Below are 12,009 nucleotides of genomic sequence, written 5' to 3'. Positions count from 1 at the left end.
GACACGCCGTGATAAGACATGGATATTGTTCAGATGTCGGGTACGGTGGTACATTTGTTGCCATACGATCCCCATGTGGGCAGTTTGTATCATAAACAGTGTGTTTGGGTGGTACAGATGAACGTGACCCGTGAAGATCTGGGGTAGAATAGGTCTTCAGCAATCAATTCTTGCTGTAAAAGTCCACTATGCTTGTCGTAAGAGGCGACTAACTGGATCGGGTGGTCAGGCTCGCTGACTTGATTGATGCATGTCATCGATCCCAATTGCGTGGATCGATGTTCATGATGTCAATCACTGGATTGTCTGGTCCAGACTCGATTATTTACAGACCGCCGTCTTATAGCTGGAATAATGCTGAGTGCGGCGTAAAACAACAAACCAAACCAAAACAGATGAACGTGGTGTACCCTGTCTGAATGCTAGGATCCTGATCCAAGTCATCGTCTTACCCGTCCAACCGCCGAACACCACCGTTTACTTTCACTCACTATACACAAACCCGCTGCTCCCTTTACCTGGCTAAAGTATAGGTATACTGACTCACTCCCCGTTTCCTACTTCTGTGTGTGGCGCCTTCCCAACCTGCCGACGAAAACACGCATTACTTTGATCTGACTGCCTAATAAATCTGTATCTCTGTACACTCTACCCGGCCGTAGAATCACGTTCCTGTACATGCCTGCGTAATGTAACCAACACACCCATATCCGCCCCCCTCCACCCTAATGTAACCAACACACCCATTCCGCCCCCCTCCACCCTAATGTAACCAACACACCCATTCCGCCCCTCTCCACCCTAATGTAACCAACACATCCATTCCGCCCCTCTCCACCCTAATGTAACCAACACATCCATTCCGCCCCTCTCTACCCTAATGTAACCAACACACCCATTCCGCCCCTCTCTACCCTAATGTAACCAACACATCCATTCCGCCACCCCCCACCCCCTCCACCCGAATGTAACCAACACACCCATTCCGCCCCCCCCCCCCCCCCCCCACCCTTATGTAACCAACACACCCATTCCGCCCCTCCACCCTAATGTAACCAACACACCCATTCCGCCCCTCTCAACCCTAATGCAACCAACATACCCATTCCGCCCCTCTCTACCCTAATGCAACCAACACACCCATTCCGCCCCTCTCCACCCTAATGCAAGCAACACACCAATTCAGCCCCTCTCTACCCTAATGCAACCAACACACCCATTCCGCCCCTCTCTACCCTAATGCAACCAACACACCCATTCCGCCCCTCTCTACCCTAATGCAACCAACACACCAATTCCGCCCCTCTCCACCCTAATGCAAGCAACACACCAATTCAGCCCCTCTCTACCCTAATGCAACCAACACACCCATTCCGCCCCTCTCTACCCTAATGTAACCAACACACCCATTCCGCCCCTCTCTACCCTAATGTAACAAACACACCCATTCCGCCCCTCTCTACCCTAATGTAACCAACACACCCATTCCGCCACCCTTATGTAACCAACACACCCATTCCGCCCCCCTCCACCCTAATGTAACCAACACACCCATTCCGCCCCTCTCCACCCTAATGCAACCAACACACCCACTCCGCCCCTCTCTACCCTAATGCAGCCAACACACCCTCAACAGGTCATCGAGCCTGACCACCTGGTCCTCAACAGGTCACCAAGACTGACCACCTGGTCATCAATAGGTTACCGATTCTGAACATTCGATCCTCAATAGGTCAATGAGCCCGACCATTCGATCTTTAGTAGGTCAATGCGCTTGACCATTCGATCCTCAATAGGTCACCGAGCCTGACCATCCGATCCCCAATAGGTCACGTTGTCTGACCACCCGATCCTCAACAGTTAGTCTCCATGTATGACAAGCACGGGAGACTGAGAAGCAATTCCACGGGGTTCATTCAGCCACACATTACAGGGCGCCAGTGCCCTTCATCATGTATCTCTCCATACACCACCCATGTCTATTGAATCAAAACCCGGTACCTGCCTAAGTGAATAGCCCACACCCACCACTCATCTATCGCATCTCACCCTTAGCATCTGACAACAATGGACAAGTGGCTGGGCAGTGCTAAGTCGAATGTCAAAGGACAGAGAAAGCCGCGGATAATAGACACCAGCGTTCGCCAGTGTTACGGCCCCGAGAGAGGGACGTGGGTGTTGGGTAAACAGACACAGGTAACAACATTCAATGCTGGGATTGAAGGAGTAGCCGTGTGTCAACATAGACCACGTGTTGCTTCTCGGCACACATGTACAGGTCTATTTGTAGGGTATAGAGATGTCGAGGGGGATAGATCGGATTCTATGGCTGAATCATCGAATTAACGCTCATCACTGAACGAGACTGGACAAACAATCGACCCAGGAATTGGTTTAAGCTTATATACCTGGTGGAACTTTATCCATGAAGAGGCCCAGGAAAATGGTTTAAATTTGGATACTTGGTTGAACTTTAACCACGAAAACTCGATCCAGTGTATTTTGTCTCCAATTTAACATGATAAATGTTATACAATTTAGATATAATTCATTGGGTAAGCGAGGATGATTTAGATGAAGCTGTAAGCAGTATCCCAGCTATATGAAGGGTCATCTCAAAGCTGTGTTAAATTTCACTCACTCACTCACTCACTCACTCACTCACTCACTCACCCTCCACTCACTCACGTACGCACACACTCACTCTCCACTCACTCACTCACGTACTCACTAACTCACGCACGCACTCACTCACTCACTCACTCACGGACGCACGCACGCACGCACGCACGCACGTATGCTATCTTGGTCCAGGTATACAACAAAGCCCCCGTCATAGCGTGTCTGTCATTACACAAAACACAAAGTGAACATTTGTTTGATTGGCTTTTCTAAAACCACGAGAAAGACATCATGATAAAACCTGATCTGTTTTGCCAGTAAAAAACCTTCCTGGTCAACACCTTCCTCGGCTGTTAGTCAGGTGGTTTTATACAGATTTATCCTGTTATTCTGTCACGCCACGGCGACAGCTGTCAGAGGAAATCGGAAGATGTCGTTGCAGAGTGGCAGTAAACGCTGTTAGTCAACTTCAATTGCCGTAATTATGGCAACAAATCAATCTCGAATCCATTTGTTGACGAACCTCATATTAACAACCATGATCAAATTTCAGCGCAGGAAAATACGATTTGTATACGATCTTATTTCTTCCATAAATGTTTCAAACAATACACCACAGGCGGTTAAAATTAGTTTTCAAACCACATCTCTGATGACGATAACATCAAGCCTACGACAGATGTATGCACGACGCAAGCCTTGAGAGCAGGGGCTGAGAAGTCAAGCCAGGCTATTGCATGCAAAATGAGAAACTTGTTGAGAGAACGCGACCCCTCTCATCTGATGACGAGAAGGAGACCTACTTGAGATACAGCCAGGGGCCGGTAGTGTGTTGCAAATGGTTGTCAGTAATTCAATTTCTGTGCTGCCACTTCCACACACCCCTCCCCTACCCCTGACACTGAAGCTCCTCCACAAGCTGTGAAACACTGCAACAGTTGCACCTGTCTCATCGCCGACAGCGGCAGAGGAGGATCTCACGCTCAGCACAGCGCCATTACGTTCACCATGTTGGCATATTTTCTCCTTTTATCATTCTGCTTTGATTAGTTTCTGGAGAAGGGATGAGTCTCTTTTGGTTTATGATGGAGAATCTATCATCCTTTGACACTGACAAATCTGAATTATCTCCAACCTCTAACGAAAGAAACACACTGCTCTTCAGTAGAAGTCCTACACTTAGGGATCTTGTGTAGTACAATTAGGTTTGTCACCAAAATAGCTCCACGTTAAGTGATTGTGATGAACTCGAACAGAGTAGGAGATCAACACACTAACACTCAGAGGTGCCAACACATTATCCGAGCAGGAAACCACCACACCCATTGTGCTGAACACTACGATGTGCCAACACGTTTTCCGAGCAGGGAACCAACACACCCATTGTGCTGAACACAACGATGTGCCAACACGTTATCCGAGCAGGAAACCAACACACCCATTGTGCTGAACACTACGATGTGCCAACACATTATCCGAGCAGGAAACCAACACACCCATTGTGCTGAACACTACGATGTGCCAACACATTATCCGAGCAGGAAACCACCACACCCATTGTGCTGAACACTACGATGTGCCAACACGTTATCCGAGCAGGGAACCAACACAACGATGTGCCAACACATTATCCGAGCAGGGAACCAACACACCCATTGTGCTGAACACTACGATGTGCCAACACGTTTTCCGAGCAGGGAACCAACACACCCATTGTGCTGAACACAACGATGTGCCAACACGTTATCCGAGCAGGAAACCAACACACCCATTGTGCTGAACACTACGATGTGCCAACACATTATCCGAGCAGGAAACCAACACACCCATTGTGCTGAACACTACGATGTGCCAACACATTATCCGAGCAGGAAACCACCACACCCATTGTGCTGAACACAACGATGTGCCAACACGTTATCCGAGCAGGAAACCAACACACCCATTGTGCTGAACACTACGATGTGCCAACACATTATCCGAGCAGGAAACCACCACACCCATTGTGCTGAACACAACGATGTGCCAACACGTTATCCGAGCAGGAAACCAACACACCCATTGTGCTGAACACAACGATGTGCCAACACATTATCCGAGCAGGAAACCAACACACCCATTGTGCTGGACACAACGATGTGCCAACACGTTATCCGAGCAGGACACCAACACATGATTGTGCTGAACACAACGATGTGCCAACACATTATCCGAGCAGGAAACCAACACACCCATTGTGCTGAACACAACGATGTGCCAACACATTATCCGAGCAGGAAACCAACATATGATTGTGCTGAACACTACGATGTGCCAACACATTATCCGAGCAGGAAACCAACACACCCATTGTGCTGAATTCAACGATGTGCCAACACATTATCCGAGCAGGAAACCAACACATGATTGTGCTGAACACTACGATGTGCCAACACATTATCCGAGCAGGAAACCAACACATGATTGTGCTGAACACTACGTTGTGCCAACACATTATCCGAGCAGGATACCAACATATGATTGTGCTGAACACGACGATATGCCAAGTAATCATCATGTGTCGAACACGACGATCGGGCTGGGATTATATAGACACAAATATATTGTCCCAGAAAATGCTTGAAAAAATAATTATTCTTCAGACTATTGAAAAAAAAAAAGAAATAGTCCGCCACAGATATTACGTTGTTGCAATAGTTTTTCACAAAAAACATATTTAGGTTAACAGTAACACATGTACAGGGGAATCTGTGCCCAACATCATCACCTGGGTACAGCTGCACATGTGAGTTTGTGACCAACATCATCACCTGGGTACAGCTGCACATGTGAGTTTGTGCCCAACATCATCACCTGGGTACAGCTGCACATGTGAGTTTGTGCCCAACATCATCACCTGGGTACAGCTGCACATGTGAGTTTGTGCCCAACATCATCACCTTGGTACAGCTGCACATGTGAGTTTGTGCCCAACATCATCACCTGGGTACAGCTGCACATGTGAGTTTGTGCCCAACATCATCACCTGGTTACAGCTGCACATGTGAGTTTGTGCCCAACATCATCACCTTGGTACAGCTGCACATGTGAGTTTGTGCCCAACATCATCACCTGGGTACAGCTGCACATGTGAGTTTGTGCCCAACATCATCACCTGGTTACAGCTGCACATGTGAGTTTGTGCCCAACATCATCACCTTGGTACAGCTGCACATGTGAGTTTGTGCTCAACATCATCACCTGGTTACAGCTGCACATGTGAGTTTGTGACCAACATCATCACCTGGGTACAGCTGCACATGTGAGTTTGTGCCCAACATCATCACCTGATTACAGCTGCACATGTGAGTTTGTGCCCAACATCATCACCTTGGTACAGCTGCACATGTGAGTTTGTGCTCAACATCATCACCTTGGTACAGCTGCACATGTGAGTTTGTGCTCAACATCATCACCTGGTTACAGCTGCACATGTGAGTTTGTGACAAACATCAGCACCTTGTAGCACTTATGAGTCTGTGATGGTCTGACGTCAATTGCCACCTCGTTTGTTCATATCTGCATGAATAGCACAATGTCTACATTGCTACCTATGTCACGTGTAACAGCTGTGGGTATGATTCATTCATTATAAATTGATGTCTACCACACTATTTCCCTCAAAGCAACTCTCCCTTACACTCCAGTTAAATATTTTCACGGTTGACCTACATTGTGAACTGTTTGCCTGAACAAATTGTGTTAGCATGGAAGACTTACTCTTCATGCCATGTGGTAGGATCACTATCTCTGATGAAGAAAGAAGTGGTGAATTTAACATGACATGTGGTCCGCGTTATCTTTTGGTAAGAACTCGTTTAATTGTCTTGTGAGTGTGTAGAGGTTCACTCCGCTTTAGGAAACAATAATACAGGTCATTAGACTAACATTTAGTCTCTGAAATCTTATATGACACAATATCTTTCTTGACTCTAAAAATATAAAAAAAATTCCCTATGCTGATTTCAGAGACTGTGGAATAGAGCTAGCTTGAACTGGCTAGACTTGCTTTTGTATGCGTTTCTAGATTATTATTTTTTTCATAAAATAAATATATTCCACGGTCATGGTGCAGGACTAACAGGACATCGGCGGACGACTCTGCTAGTGGCACATTGGGGCACAAGACATATACTTGTCGGAAGGAAGCGGCACCAGTGGCACATTGGGGCACAAGACATACACTTGTGGGAAGGAAGCGGCACCAGTGGCACATTGGGGCACAAGACGCCATGCTTGTATGATGGACGCCGGTACCACCAAGCTTGTAGCACAGGGACGTACTGATGGTTACACGCCATGTATCAAATACGTGTGACGTTTTACATCACTTTTAGTAGCAATGGGTAGAGTGAACCAAGAATAGACTTCACAAAAGTTGCACTCAGGTGGGAGTCGAACTCGGATCCAAACCGGGTTGAAGAAAATGCCTTAACCCTTGAGCTAGCCTACAACGCGCAGTCACACAGCCATTGGCACGGCACAGCCGAACGGGGTGAATTACCCTATTAGATGTCTGACATCACAAAGTTAAACTAAGACCTCAACGGTTGATCTGCGAATGGATCTACAGTGGAATCAATATCCCTCGGATAAATACACTCCATTTTGTTGTTGGTCATGCAGCTGTCAGACTATGGAGACATCCTGACTGCCTGAAAATAATTGAGTCTGGGCCAGGTGAAACAGTACTTGACAGCATGACCAACGTCCACCGCAATCGGGACACTGCACACGGCATGGTTCACGATCAAGTCACAGAGCCTGACCACCCCATTTCCTTGCAGTGGGCTCTGACCAACATGAACTTAGGGATCTATGTAGCCTTGCTCCAAGGTAGTACTGAACGAAAAGCCCATGGATGTGTTTCCTTCCTCCCAATAGGCAAGTCTAGATATGTGGACACTCCAGTCTCTCATAGGGACAACTTGTTCTTATTATTTACATAATCTAGAACTCATGATTTAAACTAATAAATACTGCCTTAGAGAATTGTGCAAGTCTAGGATGTAATCTGATCAGGAACCCCCCTGGGGGCACCCCGTTCCCTCCGCACCTGGCATGTTCCTGACAGCACCGCGACAGAGCTGCAGTGATGGGTGACCATTCGTCACCACTCGCCCCTTTCCGTAACCTGCAAGAAGACTCGTCCCCCTATCGATGAATGTTATATGCAAAATACGACAAACCAATCAGAATGTGCGTATGATTTCAAGTTCTTCGTCAAAGAATGCCTCAGAAATAATTTTTGATTATACATATATCTTGCATCTACAAATGTACCCAAGACACAGTTAAATGTGTTCAATCATACTGTATAATTCCGCACGCCCCAATGTGCTATAAACTGCATCTGAAATATATATGTAATACATGGGGAAATACTATGTGGACCATTACGCAACGAGTTGACAATTGTTTAAGGTATGCCCGTTTGCGCTAAGACGGAACCCGGTCGCAAAAATGGCCTAGAGAGGGGCACGAGTCGCTATTCGGCTTGTCCCGGAATAACACGAGTTGGTCACGAATGATGGGTGACTTGCACCTTCTGTAGGTCTGCACCGATACTCCCCAGCTATTATCGGCGTATTAACATTCACACACATTCAACGGAGGGGAACAGAGCGACCAACGGATTACCTGTCCCGAAGCATCAATCAAAAATTCCAATTTAACTGAGGACAAATACCCTCATTCCGAGCCTCGAGTAGGTTATTGTATTTGTAGCTCCGTGGTACCCATTAGGCAAACATCGATCACTTGAGATAACGAGCAGACACGATGTACTGGGATAACCCAACGCGCGGGGGAATCTCAGAATATACAGATTGATCTGGCATAACAAACCCACATTCATAGTCATCATCTGGTTGAGGAGCCTGGAGCTGTTTACAGCTGGTTGCCGAGCTACACTCAAACAGTCAGGATGAAGACATACACCTGTTGAAATAATATCATAAAAGTCTCAATTGCGAGTATCGTGCTCTGGTACAAACCTTCCAACTAGGCGGGTGTCTTAATAGAAAACTGCCCCCATGTTCTTATGGACAGAGCATATGCTCGATCAGTGGAAGGTCGATGGTTTAATTCCAAAAGACCTTAAAAGATGGTACGTGTGGCTGTCCTGCCTGGCGGTCGGCATTAAGGGGATAAAACTTGGACTGGTCGTCTCGGAGTCAGTACACTGTGTCTGAGTGGCACTCGGCATTAAGGGGATAAAACACGGCTGTGTCTGAGTGGCGCTCGGAATTAAGGGGATAAAACTCGGACTGGTCGTCTCGGGGTCAGTACACTGTGTCTGAGTGGCGCTCAGAATTAAGGGGATAAAACAAACTGGTCGTCTCGGAGTCAGTACACTGTGTCTGAGCGGCGCTCGGAATTAAGGGGATAAAACACGGCTGTGTCTGAGTGGCGCTCAGAATTAAGGGGATAAAACACGGACTGGTCGGCTCGGAGTCAGTACACTGTGTCTGAGTGGCGCTCAGAATTAAGGGGATAAAACACGGACTGGTCGTCTCGGAGTCAGTACACTGTGTCTGAGTGGCGCTCAGAATTAAGGGGATAAAACACGGACTGGTCGTCTCGGAGTCAGTACACTGTGTCTGAGTGGCGCTCAGAATTAAGGGGATAAAACACGGACTGGTCGTCTCGGAGTCAGTACACTGTGTCTGAGTGGCGCTCAGAATTAAGGGGATAAAACATGGACTGGTCGTCTCGGAGTCAGTACACTGTGTCTGAGTGGCGCTCAGAATTAAGGGGATAAAACAAACTGGTCGTCTCGGAGTCAGTACACTGTGTCTGAGTGGCGCTCAGAATTAAGGGGATAAAACAAACTGGTCGTCTCGGAGTCAGTACACTGTGTCTGAGTGGCGCTCAGAATTAAGGGGATAAAACACGGACTGGTCGTCTCGGAGTCAGTACACTGTGTCTGAGCGGCGCTCGGAATTAAGGGGATAAAACACGGCTGTGTCTGAGTGGCGCTCAGAATTAAGGGGATAAAACACGGACTGGTCGGCTCGGAGTCAGTACACTGTGTCTGAGTGGCGCTCAGAATTAAGGGGATAAAACTTGGACTGGTCGCCTCGGAGTCAGTACACTGTGTCTGAGTGGCGCTTGGCATTAAGGGGATAAAACACGGCTGTGTCTGAGTGGCGCTCAGAATTAAGGGGATAAAACACGGACTGGTCGTCTCGGAGTCAGTACACTGTGTCTGAGTGGCGCTCAGAATTAAGGGGATAAAACACGGACTGGTCGGCTCGGAGTCAGTACACTGTCTGAGTGGCGCTCGGAATTAAGGGGATAAAACTCGGACTCGTCGTCTCGGAGTCAGTACACTGTGTCGGAGTGGTGGTATCCATGTTAAACTGCGGTATGGTATATCAACTGGCTCTCACTATGAAACGGGCGTCATACCGAAATACGTTCAAACATGGCACTTGTTGCTACCCTGTCAGACTCTCGGCATTAAGGGGATAAAACGAGGACTGATCGGCTCGGAGTCAGTATAATTAATGTGTCTGATTATACATAATACTCAGGCATTTCATTTTGGCTAGCACTAGTACAAGGCAGGTCTGGCCAGTACACGCAGCCACATACACGCGGGCATGCTGAAAGAAAAGTCCATGGACGTGTAGTAATTCTATCCTCCTAATAGGCAAGTCTAGATATGAGGACAGTAAGGACTACTTGTTCTAATTATTTACATAATCTAGAAATTATGATATAACCTAATAATCATTGCCTTAGGGACTTGTGCAAGTCTAGCATGTCGCATTTAAGTGAAATAATCTTGAATGCGACGTTAAACCCAAATTCACCTGACCTCACCTCAGAAGAAGGATGAACTTTCACTGAAGGCGCCAGATACACCTACGGCTACCACAACGCGACGCCCTGCTGTCAACCCATTTGTGTTACTCTTGCTCTGCTTCAAAGGTCGTATATATCCAATCATGACAGATCTATGTTCTGGTAGGAAGATTCATGACTCAAAACCGTACACCGTAAATGTATTATATGAAGGCGTTGGCGCATAGAGGCGCGTCAGCTGGAACACACCGATACGTATGCACAGCTAATGAACCAGATCGACTTGGTGAGAGCCTATCCATCCATCTGAACCAGAACTGATCCACCGTCAGGATCTCATCCACCCGTCAGAACATCATCAATGATGCCCTCCTTGTCTGAACTCTGATGCCTTGCACCTGCATCAATCCAGGAACAGCTTTCAATAGCAGAAATACCCCACTGTTTACAATCGTCCTCCAGTCCTGGAAAGTGACAATTCATTCCTATCTGGGCTGCTCTAACACAATAACGTTCCAATACAAAAGATGCAGCCGCGTAATGTAATTACAGTCCTCTCCGGCCTTGATCGATGTCATGGGGTCTTCCTGGTCTCAAGTTCCTCATAAAATAAAATTGGCTTTTCACAAAGGCGTTATGAAATCTTGTTCCCTGATGCATCTTCCAGATTTAAATGTCGTCTGTTGACCTGGATGGCTGAATCTGGCAATGTGGGGCTGTCGTCTGCTATCAATTAATCATTCTCGACGTGCCATCAACGTGACATGTGCACATACAATACCTGTGCTCCCCCCGGCGGTAGCGTCATGACTCATATTCAGCTTACCAATACACAACAATCATGTCATATCTGCGCACTTATATTGTTATAATATGCACTGTGAGCGAACATTATGCCTATGACAGACCCCAGATTCATTGTCGGAATCACTCAGGAAACAATTCCTGTCATCATAAATTATGTATCACCTGAAGAAGCAACATCTGCAAAATACATCAACAACACACGGACAGGTGTGTTTGCAGTCTATACGAAGCCCGAACCTCGAAATATCAAAACAATTCCATAGCTAAGCATAATATATGTTAGTCATACCTTGAAAACGAACATTCCAATGTATCATAACTGTTCCCCGTACTATCTCCAGCGGCTCCTAAACGATGTATTATCTGGCATCTCAAGAATTTCAATAAGGCTTCAATCTACCAGATATTCTCGTTAGTCACTGTGATACACCGACGACACGTTCTGATTGGACATTTAACTTTCACATCGATCAGTAGTTTAATACACTATGAAAAAAGGCTATCATCTCAGAATGTATATTGACATTTTACGACAAGCCTAGGGGACTCTGTGACAGGTGAGAAATGCGAGCCTCACAGACGCTGTGCGTAGCACTGCAGGTATCTGGAGTAGGGCATGGGGCTATCCTGGTACACAGAACGTTGATACAGAGGGCACGGGGTTACTGAGGTCAACATACCCTGGTACACAGGCATACAGGCATATAGAGGAGAACACGGGGCTACTGA

At 46.9% G+C, this 12,009-nt stretch overlaps 1 protein-coding gene across 11 annotated transcripts in view; it reads right to left on the bottom strand.

The window, feature by feature from the left end:
- LOC124145259 overlaps window positions 1-12,009 on the bottom strand; it is a 78,516-nt gene that overhangs the window by 24,228 nt on the left and 42,279 nt on the right. The window contains exon 1 of one of the 11 annotated variants that reach the window (XM_046515015.2): window positions 10,487-11,220. The exons of 9 other annotated variants lie outside the window; for them this stretch is intronic. The gene's annotated coding sequence lies outside the window, so the exon portion shown is untranslated. Of the gene's footprint in view, window positions 1-10,486; window positions 11,221-12,009 lie in introns of those variants that run through there. One more of the 11 variants, XM_046515012.2, reaches the window with a different exon arrangement.

Source organism: Haliotis rufescens, unplaced genomic scaffold (genome assembly GCF_023055435.1).
Source record: "Haliotis rufescens isolate VD_foot unplaced genomic scaffold, xgHalRufe1.0.p SCAF_5, whole genome shotgun sequence".
In the NCBI taxonomy this organism is placed as follows: domain Eukaryota; kingdom Metazoa; phylum Mollusca; class Gastropoda; order Lepetellida; family Haliotidae; genus Haliotis; species Haliotis rufescens.
Note: the sequence above shows the minus strand (reverse complement) of the source record. Positions and strands in the feature narration are given on the sequence as shown.